At 31.9% G+C, this 6675-nt stretch overlaps 1 pseudogene; it reads left to right on the plus strand.

Moving 5' to 3' along the window:
* LOC142616038 (G-type lectin S-receptor-like serine/threonine-protein kinase At1g67520) overlaps window positions 1-2466 on the plus strand; it is a 67295-nt pseudogene extending 64829 nt beyond the window's left edge.
* The last annotated feature ends 4209 nt before the right edge of the window (window positions 2467-6675 follow it).

Raw genomic sequence — 6675 nt, forward strand, 5'->3', positions numbered from 1 at the left:
TTTTCTACCACATGTCCCATCTAAATTTTTTAATTTTTGTACCTAGTGCGTTAATTTAGTGTAGAAAAAGAGAAGTTTAATATCAATAAATTATAAAAAATAAAAATAAAAAATAAAAACTTAATCATATATCTAAATTTATATATAAAATTAAAAGAAGAGATAGTTTAAACAATTTTACTTTTATGAACCATTATTTTGTATAACTAAAATAATTCAAATTTATAAGTTATTTATACAATACTATGAATATGAAGGATCCGTTACTAACGTTTTTTGAGAAACATACACACACACACACACACACACATATATATATAGGAGAAGGGAGATGAGATAAGAGAATACACTCACACGTCAACACCAAAACTGCATGCGGCAGTTAGTGTCGTGGAGTAAGTGATAAACTCTTTCTCAATATCACACCTTACCGATATAGAACAACTCAACAATACCGAGTATCTTCCGTTACTAACTTGGTAGAGACAAATATATTACATATATGTGTGTGTACATGTTAACTGCGATTGTTTTAATTGTATTCGTACATATACATAACATTATAAACTAGAAATATATAATTTTAAAAAATCACAAGTAGAGAGAGAGAGAGAGAAAGATGGTTTTTCAAATAATTATTGATGCCTATATACTTATGATCATGACTAAATGCAGGAAAAACTAAGTGGCTATGGATTGCCATTGCCATTGCCATCGGCGCCATTGCTCTGCTTGTAATTTTTTTCTATATGTTGTGTTATCTACATAGAAGGAGAATAATTGTACTTCAAGGTAGATGGTTCACCTATAGATTGTACTCGTTGGATTATTTCTTGATTATTTGTTACCCAAATGGAGGTTATGAATTTATGTAAATTTATACAGGTAATAATGACACAAATGATGACAAACAATTACTTAGTTCAGAGATATTTACGGGAGAAAATGGAATTTCAAATAATTGAAAGAAAGCACATGATGTAAGCGTATTTAGTTACGAACAATTTCTCATTAGAAAGCAAGCTTGGAGAGGGGGGATTTGGACCTGTTTACAAGGTAATCTCTAAAAAAAAAACTATAAAGAGAGACGTTTAAACTAACTTATATCTAACATTGGCTTACACTTTATTTGATCATCACAACAGGGAAAACTACCAACAGGTCAAGAAATAGCCGTAAAGCGACTATCAAGAAATTCAGGGCAGGGAATAATTGAGTTTAAGAATGAGTTGATACTCATATCTAAACTCCAACGCACTAATCTTGTTAAGCTTCTGGGATGTTGCATTTTTGGAGAAGAAAAGATGTTAATCTATGAATACATGCCCAATAAAAGCTTGGACTACTTATTTGGTTTGAAAAGCAAATAATTTTTTTCTGAAGACTTTAGTTTTTCCCCAATGAATATATATAATTATCTATTGTACTTTATATTAAGTATATTATTGACCATATATATCTTTTTATATTGAACATATTCAAATCGAAGCAAGTTACTAGATTGGAATAAACGTTTTAACATAATCAAAGGAATCGTTCAAGGATTGATCTATCTCCATAAGTATCCAAGGTTAAAAGTAATTTATAGAGATTTAAAAGCTAGCAACATACTCCTTGATGAAAGTATAAATCCGAAGATCTCTGATTTTGGCATGGCAAGAATTTTCAACAAAATGAACGAGAAGCAAATACTAATAGAATTGTTAGGACATAGTAAGTTAACTACACATCCTTCATGGGAAAAAAAAAAAGGTTAACAAGGCAGCCCTATGCTTGCATTTATTTGGCTGCTAATTAAACATTTCTGCTCTTATAGGCTCATTCATTCATTTGGCTGCTAATTAAACATTTCTGCTCTTATAAGCTCATTCATTCATATGTGAAATGCAAATATTTGTTTCATATTTTGGTGTAGTGGTTACATGTTTCCTGAATATGCTATGAAGGGTGTGTTCTCTATAAAATCTGATGTCTGTAGCTTTAGTGTCTTGATGCTTGAAATCGTGAGTGGTAGAAGAAACAACAGCTTCAATCAATTTGACCTTGTGCTCAATCTAGTTGGATATGTATGTAATATAAATATAAAACTTTGGATCATCTACATTTTCATAGTTCTGTGTATCCAACATTTTAAATAACTATTACCTTTTTTTTTAGGCATGGGACTTGTGGAAAGAAGATAAAGGACTAGACCTAGTTGATCCAACAATTAGTGATTCATTTATTGCAAATCAAGTGCTAAGATGCATTCATGTCAGCCTCTTATGCGTGGAAGAAGGTGTTGTTGATCGCCCTACCATGTTAGATATGCTATCTATGTTGACAAATGAAAGTACACAATTGCCTTTGCCTAAAAAACCAGCCTTTTCTAATGAAAGGAAACCAGTTGGGGCAACTATTCCTAAGAAAGAATTTGAAGTTCATACGACAAATAAAATATCCATTTCTGATATGGATCCACGATAGAGAGTATGATTTTCTTTTGTTATGTTGCATGTGTATTAGGTGTGAAGTAACTGTGAGATGAGGAGTAACAGCCAACTAGTTGAGAAATAGATAAAAAGTGACTGTCAAGAAATTCAGGACAAGAATTAATTGAGTTCAAGAATGAGTTGACACTCATATCTTGTTATGCTTTTATGTTGTTACATGTTGGAAAAGAAATGATAGTGGTCTACGAATACATGCCAAACAAAAACTTAGACTATTTTTTTATTTGGTTTGAAAAACATTCAATCTTGTTAAGCTTTCATTTTTTTTTAATATTTTTTTTCTCCAAAAAATTTATATATTAATCTAGATTACTTTATATAAAGTAGATTATTGTTTATACATAAATTTTTATATTGGCCAGATTCAAATAGAAGCAAGCTACAAGATTGGCAGAAATGTTTTAAAATTATTTAAAGAATTGTTCAAGGATTGATATATGTCCATAAATATTCAAGGTTGAAAGTAATCCATAGAGATTTAAAAGCCAAAAACGTACTCCTTTATCAAAGTACGAATCTAAAGATTTCTATTACAGGGAAAACAATTGTAGCAAATATCAATAATAAAGAACCACCACTGCGCACCTTTAGCGCAATGGTCATTCTACAAATATAAATGCTTGTGGGGTGTGAGGGCCAAAACTGGGGTTCAAGTCTCCAAAAATGAGCTTCACATATATATACACTTAGATTATATTAAAGTAAAATTTCTATATTGTATCAAAAATATATATAATAAAGAACGGAAGTTTATCGGGTGAACAGCTTGTCCATTTTAGATATGGATGCCTGATAAATGGTACAATTTTCTTTCGTTAATTGTCTCTTATGTTTGTCAGGAGGAAATAAATTCACCTTTGGAGATCTGCTGATTCTTGTAACTAAAACGTAGGATTAATTTGGAAGAACTACAGTTTTGGGTAATCTGTTGACGAGATTATCTTTGTTGTGCGCTCTTTGGGTAAAAAAGAACCTGCTATATATTTGTGGGAACAACTAGAACATTATAAAATCTTCAATTAATTTTTGTTCTTATATCCTTCTTATTGTAATAATCATTATTATATAGAAGCTCGGGCCCTCATTTGTCTTCGTATTTTCCTATAGTACTTTTCTACGAAGGAGCTCATGTTATGTTATCTTGGTCATAATTCCACACGAAAATAGACAAAAAATTGACTGTGTCTTTTGGGGTCAATAACGAAATTGTCATCCAAAAGCCTTGTTAAAATAAAGAGAGGTATATTTTTCCAAGAAAAGTAATATTTTTAGGACAAAGTTTAGCTACAAAACCAATTGTAACCTAAGGCTACAAATTGTTTTAATAAACTGATATATGTAAAGAATTGTATGTGCATTGCACATAATTACTTAAGTAAACTTAACTCAACTAATCCTAATTAACTACACCACCTATTAAAAAAATAAAAACTAAAAAACCTATACCTATACTGTCTCTCTCTCTCTCTCTCTCTCTCTCTCTCTCTCTCTCTCTCTCTCTCTCTCTCTCTCTCTCTCTCTCTCAGACTTCTTTGTTCTATGTAAGTTGTAACCCTGAAACCCAGCTCCCACTAGCCAACCCAAACCCTCCTGTCTCCACCGCCGGCCCACCTCAAATCCTCATCTATCTCCACTACCAGTCCACCCAGTCTCCATCGCTCAATGCCAACTCTTGTACGTCACTCTGCTGCTTCACAGGTCAAAACTAAATTTCCCTTTTTCCCTAATAACCTTGATTCCTTCAAGAATTGAAGAGGATTTGCTAGGTTTTTTTTTTTTTTTTTTTTAAGTTCTGCTGAGGTTTCTTTTGGATACCTCGTCAACTATCACTTTCTTCAATTGGGTCAAGAATTCAATTGGGTCAAGAATGATTTAAGTCTCAAACCCACTATCTAGAATTATTATATTATTGTTCATATTCTGACTTGGTCTAGAAAATTTTATCAAGCTATGAACTTGTTGTCTGAATTGATAGAAATGATTAAGGTTGTTTCACCAAATGATGGTGATATTTTTGAAAGTTTGGTTTTGTGCGGTGAAGATTGTAAATCGAATCCAGTTGTCTTTGATATGCTTATTAAGGCTTATGTGAAAGCCAACATGATTGAAAAAGGTTTTAGGACTTTTTGGAGGTCTATGGAGGTTGGTTTTGTCCCTAGTGTAGTTGCTTGCAATTTTCGTTTGAAAATGGGTTGGTGAAGCTCAGATGTGTTCATCAGTGTTAGGAGGTATATGAAGAAATGGGGAGAATTGGGATACACCCAAATGCTTATACATTTAAAATGTTGATTAATGTTTGATGAATGGGCTAGCGGTGGAGATAGCAAAGGATTTTAGGTGGTAGGCTAGCAGTGGAGATGGTACAAGATTTGAGGTTGGCCGGTAGTAGAGACATTATAGGATTAGAGATTGGTTGACGGTGGAGACAAAGCGTTTGGGTTGGCCAGCTAGCGGTGGATATAGGAGGGTTTAGTTCTTTGGTTTTAGGAGCTTGGTTTCTTCGATGAGAGAGAGAGAGAGAGAGATTATACGTTATGTCCTATTAGGTTTATTGTTTTTATTTTTTATTTTTTTAATAAGTGGTGTAGTTAACTAGGGTGAGTTGAGTTAAGTTTACTTAAGTAATCATGTGCAATGCACATGCCATTTTTTACACATGTCAGTTTTTTAGAGCAGTTTGTAGCCTTAGGCTACAACTAGTTTTGTAGCTGAAATTTGTCTTTATTTGTATTTTATCATCGGCCTACTTCACTGTTTCAAGTTTTAATAAGGTTGAGTGAAAAGGAATACTGCTCCTAATAAATAATACATACAACTAGGGGTGGTAATTTTTATCCATATCCATGAACCCACCCATTGTTCACCTAATTTAGATATGTCTTAATCCAACCCATTTGAATATTTGGGTTAAATGGGTAAAGACCTATTGTATTATTTAATTATATGAGTCTTAATGGATAAACCCACTAATACCCACTAAAACCGAGTTTAAATCTTCTGTCCCACTCTTCCTACTCTACTATATACTCCACAAATAAAAACATGTCACATGTCCATCTATTTTATTAAATGCTAAATTTATGCCTTTTATTATTTCAATTGCCTAAATATTATGGGTTATTTATTTATTTATTTTAGGAAATTGAAATAATAGAAGCCATAAATTTAGCATTTAATAAAATAGATGGACATGTGGCATGTTTTTATTTATGGAGTATATAGTGGAGAAAGAAGAGTAGGACAGAAGATTTGGACTCCACTAAAACCCATCTAAAATTTAAATAAATAACAAAAAATCCAAATTTCCAAAAAATGACCGAAATACCCCCGAAACTTAAAAATAACCAAAATATCACATGAAACCTAAAAAATGACCAAAATACCCCCAAAACCTTAAAATTATCAAAATACTCCCAAAACATAAAAAATAACCAAAATACCTCCTAAAACCTAAAATTACCAAAATGCACCCTAAACATAAAAAATTACCAAAATACCTCTTAAACCTAAAAGATAACCGAAATTCCTCTAAAACTTATAAAATTAAAAAAAAAAAAAAAAAAAAAAACTCCTTAAACTTAAAAATTACCAAAATACCCCCTAAACCTAAAAATGACTGAAATACTCCTAAAACCTATAAAATGACCAAAATACTCTCAAAACCTGAAAATTACCAAACTACCCCATAAACCTAAAAGATAACCAAAATACCTCCGAAGCATATAAAATGACCAAAATACCCCCTACAAACCTAAAAAATGACCGAAATACCCCTTGAAACTTATAAAATTACCAAAATACCCCTAAAACCTAAACAATTACCAAAATACCCTAAAATGTAAAAAATAATTGAAATACCCCTAAACGTAAAAATTACAAAAATATCCCCTAAACCAAAAAAGTGATCGAAATACCTGCATAACCTAAAAATTATCAAAATACCCCCCGAAACCTAAAAAATGACTAAAATGCCCCCCCCAAAACCTAAAATATGACCGAAATACCCCCCCCCCCCGAAACTTAAAAATGACCAAAATAACCCCTAAACCTAAAAAAATGTTTGAAATACCTCCCAAAACCTTTAAAATGATCAAAATACCATTAGAATCAAAACAGTGACCAAAATAACCCCAAAACCTAAAAAATTACCAAAATTCCCTTGAAACCTATAAAATGGCCAAAA

This window comes from Castanea sativa, chromosome 11, assembly GCF_040712315.1.
Source record: "Castanea sativa cultivar Marrone di Chiusa Pesio chromosome 11, ASM4071231v1".
In the NCBI taxonomy this organism is placed as follows: domain Eukaryota; kingdom Viridiplantae; phylum Streptophyta; class Magnoliopsida; order Fagales; family Fagaceae; genus Castanea; species Castanea sativa.